Source organism: Vanellus vanellus (genome assembly GCF_965231255.1).
Source record: "Vanellus vanellus genome assembly, chromosome: 4".
Classification (NCBI taxonomy): Eukaryota; Metazoa; Chordata; class Aves; order Charadriiformes; family Charadriidae; genus Vanellus; species Vanellus vanellus.
Window position 1 is genome coordinate 69,760,648 of NC_138909.1, and position 16,543 is coordinate 69,777,190.

The window sequence follows — 16,543 nt, forward strand, 5'->3', positions numbered from 1 at the left end:
TACATCTTAACTAACCAGCTCGAGGGGAAACTTACAGGATAAGATTTTGCAGTTGTGTATACCACAAGTAAAGCAAGAACTTGAGGCATACATAAGATTTGCTCAGTGGCTACAAGGCTGGTATACATCTGAAAACTCTGCCAGCCCACCTGCAGCGGTTAGGTCTGTACAAAATAACACCCTTGTAAGGATCACATCAGCAAAAGCCCAGAAGAGTGCTGCTCCATTTCAGAAAGGCGGAACAGCAATCCTGATGGAAAAACTTCCTCCCTCTGGCAGCAAATGGTGGAGTCCCTCCATGGTGCTGTGCCAATACAACTGTTTGTACTGTGTAGGCAAACCTACAGACATGTTTAGCCCAAGTCTTCCAGCTAACAGCGCTTTTTTTGTGGGCAGACAATGCCAGACCTCTCACATATCTTACTTCTGAAGCTAAGAAGCCCTGTGGCTTGCCAGGTACTGGGAAATATGTCCCTAGCCTGTCAGGCTTGAGAAGGAAGGGAAAGCCACAGCGCCAGCGGCTGCTGGGGAGCATGCCACCAGATAACCTTTCCACACAGATGACCTCAGCTGGTGCCACAAAGCAGCTGCTGCTGTGGGCCTCCCTCCCACTCCACGACCCACACAGAACCATTTGAACACATCACAGGACACTGCACTTATGCTGCACAGTACATTGAAATCCAACACGGGTTTCCGCATTAACAGATAGTATTACTGACACCACCACACCACTATGGAACACCTCTCTTGCCTACAGTGTTTTCTCACACAAGGTGGCAGAGCAAGTTGTAGTGTTCTGTCGCACAAATAAAGCTAATCTGCACGGACGGATAAACCAAGAACTGCTCTTGCTGGAGTACTAGAAGAGCTGAAGAATCTTTGTTAACAAACATCATGACAAACAACGTAAATACTGCATAGAAATACAGGTACCTCCATTCTCTGTGCTAGGAGAAATCTGAGACTTCAGTGTTTGAGACACGGGAAAAGTAAAGTGCAGAAAGAGCCCCCCACCCCAGAGGATCCCCAGGCGTGGAACAGGTTACTTACCTTCCCCAGCTCGTTGGTGGAACGCCTGTACTGGGCACCAGCACCCTCTCAGGTTGCTGCAGAAATCAGGAAAGCTGCAGAACAAAAAAAAAGTCACATATTAAAGTTTTTGCTTACAAAGAGTCGAGGAGGGATTAATGAAAACTACTGAGCTCACAAAGGTGCAGGTTACCAGAAGAAACCCACACAGCTGCCCTCTGCAGCAGTGGGAACCAGCAAGGCAGTGGGAGCTTGGGAATCAGATGAGCAGTACAAATGACTGAGTAACCCAAACAGCCACCTTCACTTTTAATCCTTAACAACCATCTGCATTCAACAATGTGCTCGCAGAAATAGGAGCAGAAAAGAGGATCCCTATGTTACAGTGCACGGATCTTCCGAAACCGGGCAGGTGTCACAAGCTGCTGTCGGACTATGACAGCTCAGGCATGTAAGAGACACACCACAAAGCACGCTTTAAATTCTCTCTCTTCACCACATTACAGACCTGTGGTTTTACCCATGCACAAACACTGAATATCACAAAGAAAATTAATTTAGATGATACAGTTAGAAAAAAGCAGCAAAAAGTCCTCGCTAAACAGCACGTTCCTAACCTAATTTAGAAAATAAAGTAAAAAATCACCTTTTCAATTATGCTTGTGTTCAGTAGACATCAAGTATATAATTTATTTTTGCAAAGTCTGTATGCTGTATCAGTCAGTGCCCAACTGTTTTGCCCTGTGGTAAATGATTACATTAATGCTATGGAGTTTGGTACTGAAAAATACATTGGGATTGTTGCCATATAGTGACAGAAGCGAGGTTATCTCCCTGTCAAAAGATGCTCAATTGGTGGCAGCAGATCTGTCAGTCAAACGATGTTCTAGGATTCAAGGTATTATTCAACTTTGTATTTGTTCTCCCATCTGGAGAAAATAAATATGCAAGACTGGAGATACAAATCTCATCTACTGTAGAACTTAAATTTTTTTTTTTTTTTTTTGTTAAAGCAAAAGATGGGCTAAATCAAGCCTAATTATATTCCATTTTAAAGAGATTTATTTTTTCCTGTCCTTGTTCTAACAGAAATCCAAGAACTATAAATCCTAGAAAGTACTGAGACAGAATAGATCATTTAAAAGAAATAAAAACGTTCCTGTTAAAAATCACATTTGTCATTTGGAAACTTGAAAGTGAACATTTTTATAAACCAGACGAAAAATTATTTTAAAACCTAAAGCTTTAAGAAATCAAGAAAATCTACTAATTTTTATTTTGATAATGAAATTGCACTTTTAAAACACTCTTCGCAGGAAGAAAACAGAACAACGCTCATTAAACTAATATTCTAACCCAACTTAGTGGGCATGTTTGTGGACTTTTATGTCAGGTAAGATTTCAGTATTTGAAAGGAGAAAAAAAGAGAGAGAAGAAAAGAAAAAACATATTAAACACCTTCGCACCAGTAAGGCAAGAAACTAGTGATTTCCTTCTGTTTGAAATTCACAGGTTTTATATAAACAAAACTTTCTAGGGTAAGTGTTGAGACCCCAATCTTCTCCACAGACGGAGCACAAGTGCTAGCTTTTTTCCAAATAATTTTAAGGGGTTTCTTCCTGAGATAAACAGACAGATGCATCCATCTGCGCTGGCATGGGCATTTTTATAATTAACCCTCTTCATCCTATACATGAAACCTAATTTGCTCTAGGCCAAGCCTAGGATAACTGCAACAGAAACAGTGGTTAATTCAATAAAAAAATAGGCAACAGCTCAAAAAGCGTTTTATCTCTGGAACAAGACAATTTTTCAATCCAAACTAAGATAGGGTCAGCTGCCGGTTCTGAGATCAGAGGAAAGCCTGAAATACAAAATACAGCTCTCGAAGGTAGCAATGACCAAGCCCTCCAACAAAACAGCAGACAGGAAATGGCAAAACAAAGTATCAACAAGAGACATCTGACCTCAGATTGGAAGGGATATTAACACTGATGACAAATTCCTGAAACCGTGCTACTGCACACCCAACATTTCATATTTCCCAGTGGAGAATCTCTCCCCCACCCCGAGTGTCCTTCCCTGAACATGTCCGCCTCTCCACCCACATTCTTACCATGTTGCCTGCTTTGAAAATTGGCAGGCTTGAAAACAACTCAGGGATAAAGAGAGGAAATTTTTTTTCCTGTTTATAAATCTTCATATTTCAAAAGAAAAGCTCAGCCAGCAAACAGTGCGGCAAGTTCAGTCTCCGAGACCTACACAAGCCAGAATAATTCATTTAGGAATTTATTTAAAACAGTAAATTGGAAGGCAGATAGCATGTAGGCACTGATACCCTTCTTAGAAAATGAGTTACAAATGTTTAACGCCCACAGATGACAACGTAGGAACATACGGTTACAATTAATGAAATAAACAACTGGTTGATTGAGGTAATACTAGGTACAAGTTAAAAAAATTAAGCAGTCCTTATTTCCTTCTTTTGCAAAATTGGGGCAACAGCTACATATACCTAAAATGGGATTTGATATTCCTGGGTACTTGAATTTCCACGGGACACAGACCTGCAATTCAGTCCTCAGCTACCCTCAGAAACCAGTGACAGCATGCAATATGATCTTGGGCACATCACAGAAATTCAGTTAGAAATAATAAAACTGAATAGAAAACGCCAGCCAGCAAGGAAGAAATCTGGGAGTCATCACCCCTGTTGAGATGCTAGACCAAAACTTACTTTTGTAGATCTCCCAAAACAGACACACACCTACCTGACAGAGACTCCCCACAAATTTGTAATGTCTAAACTCGGACCAAAGCTACTTTCTTGAGGTTTAGCAGGAATTTGCCGAGCTGGGAATCACTGCAGCTTTCTTCCTCCTGTTCCACTGCAGACTGTACCTGTGCCTGGTGGCTTCCTGCCAAGAGCTAAGAAGGTTAGCAGGTTTGATTGCTCTACGTTCCAACCTCCTTGCTTTTGGTAAGGAACTTTAAAGTTTAGGTTAAGTATAAAAGCGGCAGGTCCAATCACCAAACCTGAACTGGGGTCATTCAGTACCAAAAGAGATTTTATGGCCAGGCCCCATCCCTAGAGGTGTTCAAGGCCAAGCTGGACGTGGCCTTGGGCAACCTGGTCTAGTGGGAGGTGTCCCTGCCTATGGCAGGGGGGGTGGAACTCAATGATCTTCAAGGTCCTTTCCAACCCAAACCATTCTATGATTCTATGATTATACTTCAGTAACCTTCTTTTCCTGAAGCATGTGTTATACAAACGGTGTGTTCCTCAGCAATGGAATTGCAGTTTTGTTCTCGCCTTTAAATTAGAAAAAACCCTGCACTAGTGAGGTTCTCAGATGCTTCTGTTGACTTAAACTGAGCTACTCTGATTTAAATCCCCTTAATCTAAAAACTGACACCAAAAAATAAAAAGATGCACCAACTCTTCCCCTTTCCCCACTGGGCAGCCACTTCTTGGATGGCCCCAGCAGAAGGCAGCCAGCCTGGGCTTGAGTGTGGCATGTCTCTCCATGGTGAGCAACACAGTCTTCCACTTCTTCACCTCCAAAGCTTGTTTTGGAGGAAAATAAACCCACCTATTTGCATCAGGGAATTCAAATTTTAAAGAATACATCACTCTGGAGCAATCTTCATGTATTCTTTATAGTAATGTCTATATATCTAACAGCCTGCAAACCTGCCTCTGTTGGGTGGGGTGGAAGGGTGTAAAATCAGTAACATGCAAGTTGGCAGGGATCCAGTTGCTCTGGGAAAAATAACTATATATTTCCCTATTCCTGTGCTTTTAGAATGGAAGCACAGTTAAGCACTTATGCATGAGGTTGAGGATATTGCATGTGTACAGTGAACTGATATCAGTGCAAAACCGGTGACAGTTTTCATACTGCAGTTTTCCCTTGGCATGCACAGGTGCAGGCATGCTGCGTTTACGTTATCAGACCGGGGACTCTACTTTAAATTGGCTTTTAAACAGGAATCACAGGATCCTGCCTAGCGCTCCATTAAAATTGCCACCTCTTCCTCCAATTTAGAAATAGAAGTAGTCGTCCAGCATAACATCAATAATTAATAAGTACAGCATGGTCATCTATTTTAGGGACAATTTTTTCTCTTTCCCTCTAGAAAGCACATTACCAGTTTCTAATTCCAGTCCATCAATGTCTACCAGTGAGTCTCATGCAACAGCCCCGAGAACACAGGCTGCTGGGATTTGTTTCTGAAAGGAGAAGGAAGAGCTGAGTTTTATTCTGACATTTCTAGGGGCCTTTATTTGGAAATAACTTAAAAGACAAAAAAAAAAAAAAAAAAGGCTGAGGGGAGACCTTATTATGGCACACAAGTATCTAAAGGGTGGGTTGAAGGAGGATGGAGCCAGGATCTTTTCAATGGTTCCCAGTGACAGGACGAGGGGCAATGGGCACAAGTTAGAACACAGGAAGTTCCGTTCAAATACACGGAAACACTTCTTTACGGTTCAGGTGACAGAGCACTGGCACAGGCTGCCCAGGGAGGCTGTGGAGTCCCCTTCCCTGGAGATTTTCAAGCCCCGCCTGGATGCAGTCCTGAGTAATGTGCTCTGGGCAATCCTGCTTTGGCAGGGGAGTTGGACTTAGATGATCTCTAGAGGTCCCTCCCAACCCTGAAAACTCTATGATTCCGTGAAAAACCAAAATAACAAATTATTTGCTTACCAAAAAAAAAAAAAAAAAAAAAAGAAGAAACCTGCCAGGTGGATTAACAAGTTGCACTTCAAACTGACAGACGTGGAGAACTCTCATAATATAATGATGGGTAAAAGACTCATTAAAGATGGGGTGGGGGGAGAAGTCTGCTGTCACCGTCTCAAGAATTCCCTGACATTTTTAGCATTTACCTTTCTTTGTCTGCATCATACCTTCTTTGACAGCAGTTTTTGCCAAATCCACAGAAGGAGGCATCTTGCACATTAATTCACTTACTGCCCCAGAGGGCCAAAAGGAAAACAGCATCACTTAGATGGTATTTTACCTTCCCAAATTTTTGAAGCACAATTTTTTTTTTTAAGGTCAGGAAGAAACATTTCTTTCACAATCAGTGGCTAAAACACTGAAACGCACATGGCATTGTTTTATTTATGAACTCTGAGAAGTCCAATAAAACTGAAGAGACTTGGTTACCCATGATTTGCAGGAGGGGTCCCACTCTTCCCTTTCGATGTTAAGCATATTCTGGACACCTTCCTGGAAAGGGCAGAAGATGGGTCAGGTTCTCCTAGGCCAAGAAGGCCTGTGGGCAGGGGTCTTCTGCCTCCCCACAATGTGCACTGACCACAGGGTCACTAAAGAAGAGACTGTGAGGAGGAAAAGTCTTGGTATTTTTTGTCCTCTTCATTTTACTGATTCTTTTAATTAAAAATGTCCAAAGTGGATATTGGAAGGTGGTTTTTGTTTTTCCTTCTAAAGTTTTGCACATAAGAGGGCACGGGGATGAGGGAGGGAGGGAAGGGAAGAGCTAAGAAACTTTCCTTTCATGCCACTCTGGACCAAATCTGTATTTACACTTTAACAAATCCTCCCTGCCATCGCCCCCAAATCATTTACACAGACCTCCATGTTGCCAGTGACGGCTCCCGAACACCAAAGTTTTACTTTGGTCCTCTGGCTGCATGACTTACTGCTTTTCTCAAGTCTTACAGCTGATTGAGCTGGGCTGCACAGACACCAAGGCAGAAGAAAGCAAAGCACTGAGCTGACACTGGTGCAGAATTAATCTTCAGCCTCGGAGCAGCTGACATCTCCCTCTGCACAGCACTGCTCCAGCTCACCTGGTCCTGTCAGATTGTGCACCCCAAAAAACCTACTTCGATTTGTGTTCTGTTTCTATAATTACCCATAAATCATAATATCTTACTAGTAAAAACTTTTATGGAAATAACCTACCCTTATAGCCTGAAGGAGCTGGTATTTCCACTGGTGAGTAATTCAGCTTCCTAAGGCTGAACAGCCAGCCAGGGCAAGGAGCTGTTCCAGAATGATGGATGCTGCTCTGGTGCTAGGTCTCGGCATACATACATCCAACATGCAAAAGCCAATGGAAGAGGAACGCAGCTCTCACACTGCGGGGCAGATGGTTTGCACTGCACCAAGCATCCCCCCAGCAGCACAACTAAGCCTTGTGTCCTCCCTTTCTGTCCCTAAGCCCACTCCTCCCTCGCCAGCTTTCACCATCACTGCTATCATGACCACTGTTGGACTCGGAACAAGAACCAGTCTGAGCAAACATCTGGGCTGATGCTGACAGTTTCTGGGTTATTATGCCAAAAGCACAGCACTGTGAGTACCACTGCAGCATGTTTTCCCCCCAGCGGATGGCAACCAAGCCATATTTTCTGTTTGCTCACCCCTCCTGACCCAAGCTTTAATGCCCACAAAAGCCCAACACACGATTTGCTCTTAGCACTTCTGCAGCAAAACAAGTCTGCTTTGAAAATGCTCAAGCAGCTGAGTTAAAAAGAATTAAAAAAAAAATTAAAAGTGGAAAGAAAGAAACTTGAATCAATATTTGAAAACGAAGCAGCCTGGAATTTCTCTCAAAAAATCTTATTCTTAGCACAATGGGATGCAACTTAGCTAGCTGAATAAATACATGTTAAGAATAAAACTTACTTTCACACAGGCATCAACTTTTAAGGGAGGCATTGAAAGCCTGGGAATTCATGCTGATACATGTGCCAGAGACCAACCATGAGGGTTAGAAGCAACTCGAGATGCTCATCCACAAGCTGTCTGGGAGAAAAACATCTCCAAATGATCTGACATCTTAGCAGACATACCATACTTGAGACCAGGTTTTATCTGTCACTTAAAGAAAGACCTGTGGGTGATGAGTATTCAGGTCACACACACCTTTTCTGCAGCAACCCACAGCACTACTATTCATGTGATAAACACCCACGTCACAGTAGAAGCCAGTGGCAATGAATAATGCAGTAGATCCAGTCACTCTACCACATATCATACCCATGGGATATGGAGGCAGCATTTTAGCTTAAGTCATCCTTCCCCCTCCAAGGCGCAAGCATGCTCTTTGGTTATTTTCTCTCCGCCTCCTGTTCTGCACAGACATTAACAGGTCAAACCCAGCAAAACAGGATGAGTCGCTGCAGAAGAAATATGGACACAAATAGAAACACAATACACCTCACAAGATGATGTTAAAATACTACATCATCTGCTCAACTCAAGAGCTCCACAAACCAGAGACATAATTTTCACAACAAGGTAGTCCTTTGTTCACATCTCCCAAGAGATGTGCTTTCCCATCATTAAGACAATAATTTCACAAAGCATTAGCTAAACCAGGATAAATTAAAATGGAGCCACAGTCAGCCTTAGCTTGTAACCCTGCCTGAATGAAGGCAGGTTATTAAAAGTGCACCACAAAATTGAAGTGAAATCTGAATTTGCAAGCAGCTCCTTTTTAAAAAGGCTTTATTACCTGTGCTTTAAGTACAAACTCTCCCAGCAACAGACTTCAGTTATTCATTCCTATTCTGAGTACTAACATCACTGTACAATTCTCCCCAACTTGTCTTGACATTCTCCAGTACTTTCCAGCTTATGCTGCACACAACAGGGTGGCCCATCTTAGAGCATCCTTGATACCAGCCATGCCAGGGCAAGGCACAGAGCTTATGGCATCATGAGACAAGGCACTGGGCGATGCCAGCTCGGCTTCCCTGGTGCTCTCTGCCTTTCAACATCCTGCTTAGCCCACCACTCTGCCAACACTGCTGGCCTTCACACAGCTCTCGCATTAGCCTGGCCATCCGCTCACACTGCAGATTTATTATGCCATTAGAAGGGTGTCTTTCTCTTGCATCTGAGTTGTTTCATGCTATTTCTTTTACATTATTTTCATATATACAAGAAAATCTATATAGGAAAATTTGTCCAGCAGGAGACCAAATTGCACTCATTAAAGCTCATGCAGTCTCTGAGACTGCACGCTTAAAATGAGTGCACTAATACAAATTTTAAAAAAGGCAGAATAAAAGGCTCAAGTCTCTTTCCAGTTTTAGTTGTAATCAATTTTAATGATGCTGTTACAAGTCCTCATAATTTTGGTTTCAAAGCCAGCTACAAGACAATGAACCACCTTTAACTTAAGCAACGTGTGCTGACAGAAACCATACTGATCCTGCACACCAGGATACCCTATTCAAAACTTCTTGCACAATAGCTGCTTAGCTGTAAAAAGGGATCATCTCCTCTACCTTACAAGTCCCTGTCATTCTGGTTCAGCAAAGGGGGGGAATAAAGTTTAAAAAAAATATTACAGCACATTTTTTTCCCCATACTAGACGATCTTATGCAAGCCTATAAAAAGTTTGGAATAGATCATTATAGATGTGCTTAGTAGAATTAAGGCAGAACCACTGTTAGAAGTAACTATCAGACCTGTCCCACCTTCATCACCTCAAACATAACAACTGTTGGGGTTTTGGTTTTTTGAGTGTGTTTTTTTCCTTTTAAACAAAACAGGGTCAGCAAGCGCTTGGAATATTTCTTGCTCAGAATAGCGGGTGTTTAATAAAAAAAAAAAAAAAAAATATCTTTACTTAGCTTATTCCTTTATTAATCATCTTTGCCGGCTAGCTGACTCACCATCTAGGGTTGATCTCTTAAGGAAGTAAAACAGATGAAAATACAGCAGCTGTGGTCTCAATTCTCGCTGAGCAAAAGATCAATTTTTTTAACTTAATACTGCAATTCCAGTGCTACGCAGTATTTTCTCAATTTCCTACCTGTGATAGGGAGATCTATTAATGGTGGAATAACCTGATGAAAAGAATGAGATTAACTTTCTGATCATCTTCAAAACCCAAGCATACATCTTCCTATTGTATCATAAAATCTACTATGAGGCTAAAACATCTTACCTAATCCATGTACTTTTTGTAAATATTTTTTTTTTTTTGGGGGGGGGGGGGTGTTTTGTTTTGTTTTTAAACTAACTTGAGGCCACTGGTAGAAGAGATCTTAATGATGATTAACTATTCTAGCAACAACAGGAAAAAATATTCTTTCACAGAAGAGAAATTAGGAAGACAGAAGATACAAAATCATCAGCTACAGAAAGGTCACGAGAACCACCACCTAAAGAGCAAACTCCAAGGATGGCTGTCAACTGACAAGAATTTTGGTACCTATATGCCAGAGATGTTACTCCTGTATCAGACATTTGCTGCCTGCCTGGGCCAATGACTTCCCATTGTTCTTAGGATGACATCTGACTTAAGAACGGTGTTGACTACATCTTTGCCTTAAGTCATACAAAGCTTTCCTTAACCACCATATAGGCTTCAAAAATTTATTCCCCTAAATCTAGCAGTACTCTATCCTGCAATACACAAACATATTCTTAATTAATTTGAAAAACCCTTTCTGACAATTGCAGACAAAACATTCCACCCAAAGAACTTCCTGCTGTAGGACTGCACTCAGCATTTCTACTTTGTTAAAAAAAAAAAAAAAGTAAAAAAACAAAGCAGCATTTCTCAATAATGACTTCTGCCTATGTATGATTACACAGCCAAGAAATACAGTATATGCTTACCAATCCAACATGGCAATTATTCATAAAATAATTTTTTAAAATTCCAAGATTTCTACTTACTTAATTTATTGAAAAATATAAATTATGTTGCTTGATTAGTAAGCTTTTTCAAAAGACAATCACTTGAAAAGTGTTTTATTTAACAAAACAACAACATTAAGTCTACAGATTAATTAATAATTACATTACTATGCCCAAAATATGCTAATTTAGGTTCTTTCCAAGTTCTCCATTCCTAAGGTTTTATGACCTAAATTTTTATTAGCAAGTGTTGTGGTGGTTTGTTTTTTTTTAATAACCTCATACACATACACCTGAGAGGCAGCTATGTCTGTATTAAATAAAAAAGTTTGTAAATTAATTTCTTCTTGAATCGGAAGGATATTTTCCTACAGGACGTCACACATACTTAGTTACACTGTCAAATGGTTATATTTACCCTTCATGTCAATACCAAAAAGTCAAACTACAGAAATTAATATGTTGCTGCAATACTGCCGAGTCTTCAGGAAAATACCCTCTACATTGCTACAACTACTTCCATTAAAACACAGGAAATACCATCTCAAAAACAGACCTGACAGCAGCTATTACCAGATGCTTCAAAAGGAAGCAACAAAATTCACCCTAATAACATTCTCTCACCCTAGCTCACTTATATCCCTATCATTTCTGGCTGTGAATTAAAACCTCCTGCCATCCCCTTGTTTTAAGTAAGGCCTCAATTCCAGAGAATTACATCAAATTTTTTTCCCCGCAGTACATTGACCTGGTTCCTATTCATGCAGAACCATCCATGCCAGTAAGAAACCAAGGGGCATCACACACATTGACAGCACAAGGGATCTCATCTCTCAATGCTGTGCTCCCAAACTGAATTTAACACAGAATAAGACTCTTTTTCCTCTCCCCTGCAAATAAAAGATTGTCCTGGATACGTACTACACGGCTTTGTCTTAGTGCCCCTGAATTCCCAACACACCCACTCGTGCTGTACCAAGAATGCCAGCTATGTTTGCGTGGAGGTACCATGTGAATCTAGGGTCAGCAAGTCGCCACAGGCAGGCAAATTTACTCAAAACAGTTAAGTTAATTAATACAGCACAAAGAAAAGGAACCTCTTCGCTAGAGACAGAGGGCCTTGATAGTTTCTTAAATGAGTACCGATAATGACTAGAAGCACTAGACTGATGCTCGCTTAGACAGGAAAGTTCTAGAGCTGTCTCTGGCTAAACTGTGACAAAAGATGCAAAATATTATCAAATTAAAAATTAAAAAGAAGGTGCTCTTCAACAAGAAGCAAAACATGTAACAGACAGAACAAATTGAGCCAATGTACTGATGAGGAAGAGTCTTGAGGAAGCCTCAAGTAAGACAATAAGAGTCTAGCCACTTGTGCTGGTTTTGTCTGGGGTAGAGTTAATTTTCTTCATAGTAGCTGGTATGGAGCTATGTTTTGGATTTGTGCTGGAACCAGTGCTGATAATACAGGGATGTTTTAGTTATTGCTGAACAGTGCTTACAGAGAGTCAAGGCCTTTTTCTGCTCCTCACACCACCCCACCAGTAAGTAGGCTGGGAGGGGCACAAGAGGTTCGGAGAGGACGCAGCTGGAACATCTGACCCCAGCTGACCCCAGGGATATTGCATACTATGTGACATCGTGCTCAGTACATAACACTGGGGGAAGAAGGAAGAACGAGGGACATTTGGAGTTACAGCATTTTGCCTTACCAAGTAACCATTACACGCAATGGAGTCCTGCTTTCCTGGAGATGACTGAACACCTGCCTGCTCATAGGAAGCAATGAATGAATTCCTTGTTTGCTTTGCTTGTGCGCGCGGCTTTTGCTTTACTTATTCAACTCTCTTCATCTCAACCCACAAGTTTTCTCACTTTTTACCTTTCTGATTCTCTCCCCCACCCCACTGGAGGGGAAGTGAGCTCGCGGCTGTCTGGTGCTTAGCTGCTGGCTGGGGTTAAACCACGACACCACTAATTTCACAGAACCTGGATTCAGGTTGGTGTCCCAACTGAAAAATAAAACTCAAAACTCTTTTGAAGCTTCCAAGTATTTTTCCTCACACATGCCACCTCTAAGAGGTCTCAGAACCTGCTAGAGTACAAGTGCAGAGCTATCGCTCTGGAAACAAACTCACCAACCAGTCACACCAAGGTTGAATGCAGACGGCTGAAGTGGGACCACCTGAAAGTCAAAACGCTAAAACTCTCTACCAGACCCTTCAAAGTCTAAACAGTGCTGGAAGTTGCTAGAAAGCACTATGAGAAGTGAGCACCTACAACCTCAGCTGAAGCCCACAGAAGCCAAGCAGAAAAACTCCCATTGTTTCCAGTTTACTCACCTAGGAAGCTGGCTGTGCACAGAGCTACCAGGGGAGAACCAGTGGCTCCAAGACTTCCTGTTAGAGATAGAAGTGTGTGGGTGTATACACATACATGTAAGTATGCATGTGGATAGACACAGGCACACATTTTAGATGCCTGCAAGGCCAGCCAGCTTGGAGTCTTCATTTAAAAGCAACTTACTCCCATAGTCAAAAGCAACAGAGAAATTTAGTATTGCTATCAAGCACAGTATAAACTCAAAATATGCATAAACAGGAGCTGGAATTCACTTTAACTTCATGCAGGCAGAATTTAAATAGAAAACAGAGTCCTGGACTTCACAGGTTAAACTCTGTGTACAAACAGGCAGTGCTCACCTCAGCTTAAGGAATCATTTCACATACATTCAGCTGCAGAAAGTAAAAGTCAAAGTTGCTGCTGTTCCACAGCCAGCAGAGTGAAATGCTTCGTGTAACGTTACAGTTTTACATCTACACTGATTTAAGCCAACTGTCCCTTTCAGCAGCAGTTGGCCTTTAGACTGGCTCAGCCGCTTCATTACAGTGACAGTGTCACAAGGATGCATCTTCTTTGAGGGGTTAGTTTTCAGCTGGGTCCTCAAATTGATCAGCTTGGACAGGGGGCAACAAGGGTGCCAGGGAGGAGTAAAAGCCATGTTGTAATAAATAGCTTGAAAAAAATGGACAGACACCCTTTAACAACTGCTGTTGGCAACAGCTTTTAAAACGTTAATTTTGGAGCAGTCCAAAGTGATGTGAAACCATGCCCATAACCTTTCACCACGCCTTTAAACTTCATTGAAAGATATCACATCTGGCACATGCGACAGGCCAGGAGCACTGCCAGCACTAATGACTCATATGACACATGTAACCTCACCAGTGTGCTCAACTCATCCTGCCTACTCTGTGTTTTCAGTGTTGTTTAAAAATAGGAGGACAAAAAAAAAAAAAAAAAAAAAGTCTCATTGGGGTCACATCTGAAGCTTATAGAAATCCACACTTTCACATGGGAGCCTGAACTAATTTCAGCACAGACTAATAAGTCCTCCTCCTTTTCTGAAATCCAGAAGGAAGCTGACAAAGGGACAGGCCTGCTCACCCCTTGCACCTGGGAAAGGAAGGGAAGGGTGACTTCAACATCAGTCAAGCAAAAGGCCCCCAGAAGAATCTAGAAGTATCTGGCACACTCTGCCCACAGTAACAAGCATTTTTAAAGAGATGCCTTTTGTCAGAAACATCAGCCAGCCTGGGGAATACCCAGAAGCCATGGGAGCTTCAGCAGACACAGGAGGCAGAGGGCAATAAGCAGTAATGGGGTTTCACTCAAAGAAACATCCCAAGAGTCCCTATACACTGGATACCTGGTCAGAGGAACATTTACCTGACAAAGAGAGGCCAGTGCTCCTGCAAGTCAAACAGTTTATGCAACAGTCACAATAATATTAGAGTAAAAATAAAGATAAAGCTTGAGAAAACACCGACATTGTAGTTTAAAGGCAGCTTAAGTCTAGAAAATGTAATAGAAACCAGGGAAGTGTTCTGCATCCCTTCCTAAGGGAGACAGACAGCGCCACAGGCAAAGGTACTTTCAGTCACAGTAATTTACCCATGGTCTGAAATCAATGGAGACTGCTTCGGTGTAAGTGAGGGGAGAACCTTATTCGTAGCAGTAATTAGCAGACAAAACCTGTTCCCAGTGAAATCAGTGGGGCTAGGGTTCTGCACCCTGTTTCCATAATTAACACCTTTTCAATTACATATACATTTGGCCAGCTCTCTAACAAATCTTTTATGTAATGCATTGACTTCTCTAATTTTAAACCACCACACAGCTTCCATATAACATTCCAAGACACGTGTGTTAAAAAAACTTGATTTGAGAGGACACCTCAAAATTCTCAGCATATTTGGGCCAATCATCATCTGCCACCTGACCTCCTGGGGTGTTTATTACTGATCATCTTTCCAATTAATCCTGTTTCTGTACTTCAAACAAGCACCTTTTGAACTCACCTAAAGATAGTCTGCTAAAAGAAATAATAAGTTCTATTTCTAGTTACCAAAAAAATAAATATCCATAATTAGTGTTTAAACCTTAATACAGAGGATTATTAAAAAAAAAACCAAAAAACCAACAGTTACTGCCATTCAGCAAGTATTCCTAGAAGACAAGCTTTGCTGCTCACCTTTTTGCAAGACCACCATATCAAACCAGCAGAAAATACGTAATACTTTTAAAAGCTCACCATACTCAGTGAGCTACTACTCTAGAAGATAAAGTCACAATTAGAGATACTTCTATGCAAAATGTACACTGCAGAGGACATTGAGCGGCAATGGATGGCTAGATTGTGAACGACATCCTTCAAGTTGGTTATCCTACAGGTACATGAAGATTTATGTTCAAATTTAAGACTATCCCACCGTGGCTGGGAGAGTCAGCAACACCAGAGCTTTCAAACTTAAGGGCATGGGATAGTTAAGTTACAGCGAGAGCAAGTTATTTGACTATGGCACTGCATTAGCTGAGAAGGGGGTAGTACACCTCACACCCAACGAAGAAGATTGGCCACAGCAGCCCGAAGATTGGCCACACAACCTGAAGAGGGACTTCCAGAGGGCTCACAGATCAAAAAGCAGCAGCAGCTTCCAGTCCCACTTCTGTATAAGAAATTGGCAATAAGGAAGAGGAGAACAGTTAAAAACCCACAAGCAGTTGCTGCCTTTTTCACAAAGCTTTCAAAATTCCATGAAGTCTCCCCGAAAAATGTAACTAGGCTAATTCCGTGAACCCTGACAACCAGGAAAGGAAGTGACTGTGCTTTGTATAAGCCAAGCAAAGATTTCTATTACGATGACTTAAAGAAAACAGTCCCCAAGAGGAGAGGAAATAAATGTTACCCAAGTCGTATGGCATTGTCCCCGCCATCTCAGGTGTGACCACCAACAACCCTCTCAGACCGGGGACAACATTTCCTTGCCAGGGTCACATCCGCTTCCCTCTTGGTAAAGAATACTCTTAAGTCATTTCAATTCTGCCATGTAGGTTCCGCTGGCTTAATTGTAACTGCTTACGCTTCTCAAAAGAAGAGAGCCTATCAGGTAAAAAAATTACTCCAAACCATCTCCTCACTTTGGTAATTTTGGGACAGATCAACACTGACGTTAAAATGGACAAAAAGACTTCTGAAGGGATACCTTTTAAAGGCAGCAAGATTCCTCTTTTTCTTCGAATTAGCCTGTTTATCCTGAAGGCAGGTTGCAGAGGCCTGTTAGGCCAAGTTGCCTCCAGTGCCATGCTGGCCTTCTCCTGTCCTTCGCCCTTCCTGAATTCCAGCGCCTGCCAACAAATTAAAGACCAAACCGTGCTTATACTGACTATAGTTTAACCAAAACTTCAAAACTTTATTCTTGAAGAGTTTAACCTACACATTACACTGAAACAGGAGGGCATCTGCCTGTAAACACACAGCGTGGCAGTCTGTCTTTTCCAAACATACGCTGTGTCTTCTCTCCAGCTGGGAGGA

At 41.8% G+C, this 16,543-nt stretch overlaps 1 long non-coding RNA gene across 1 annotated transcript in view; it reads right to left on the minus strand.

The window, feature by feature from the left end:
* The window catches only part of LOC309671119, a 56,888-nt gene that overhangs the window by 14,149 nt on the left and 26,196 nt on the right, over nucleotides 1–16,543 (minus strand). The window contains exon 2 of the long non-coding RNA XR_014269108.1: nucleotides 1,054–1,127. This is a non-coding gene — a long non-coding RNA (uncharacterized lncRNA). The remainder of the gene's footprint in view (nucleotides 1–1,053; nucleotides 1,128–16,543) is intronic.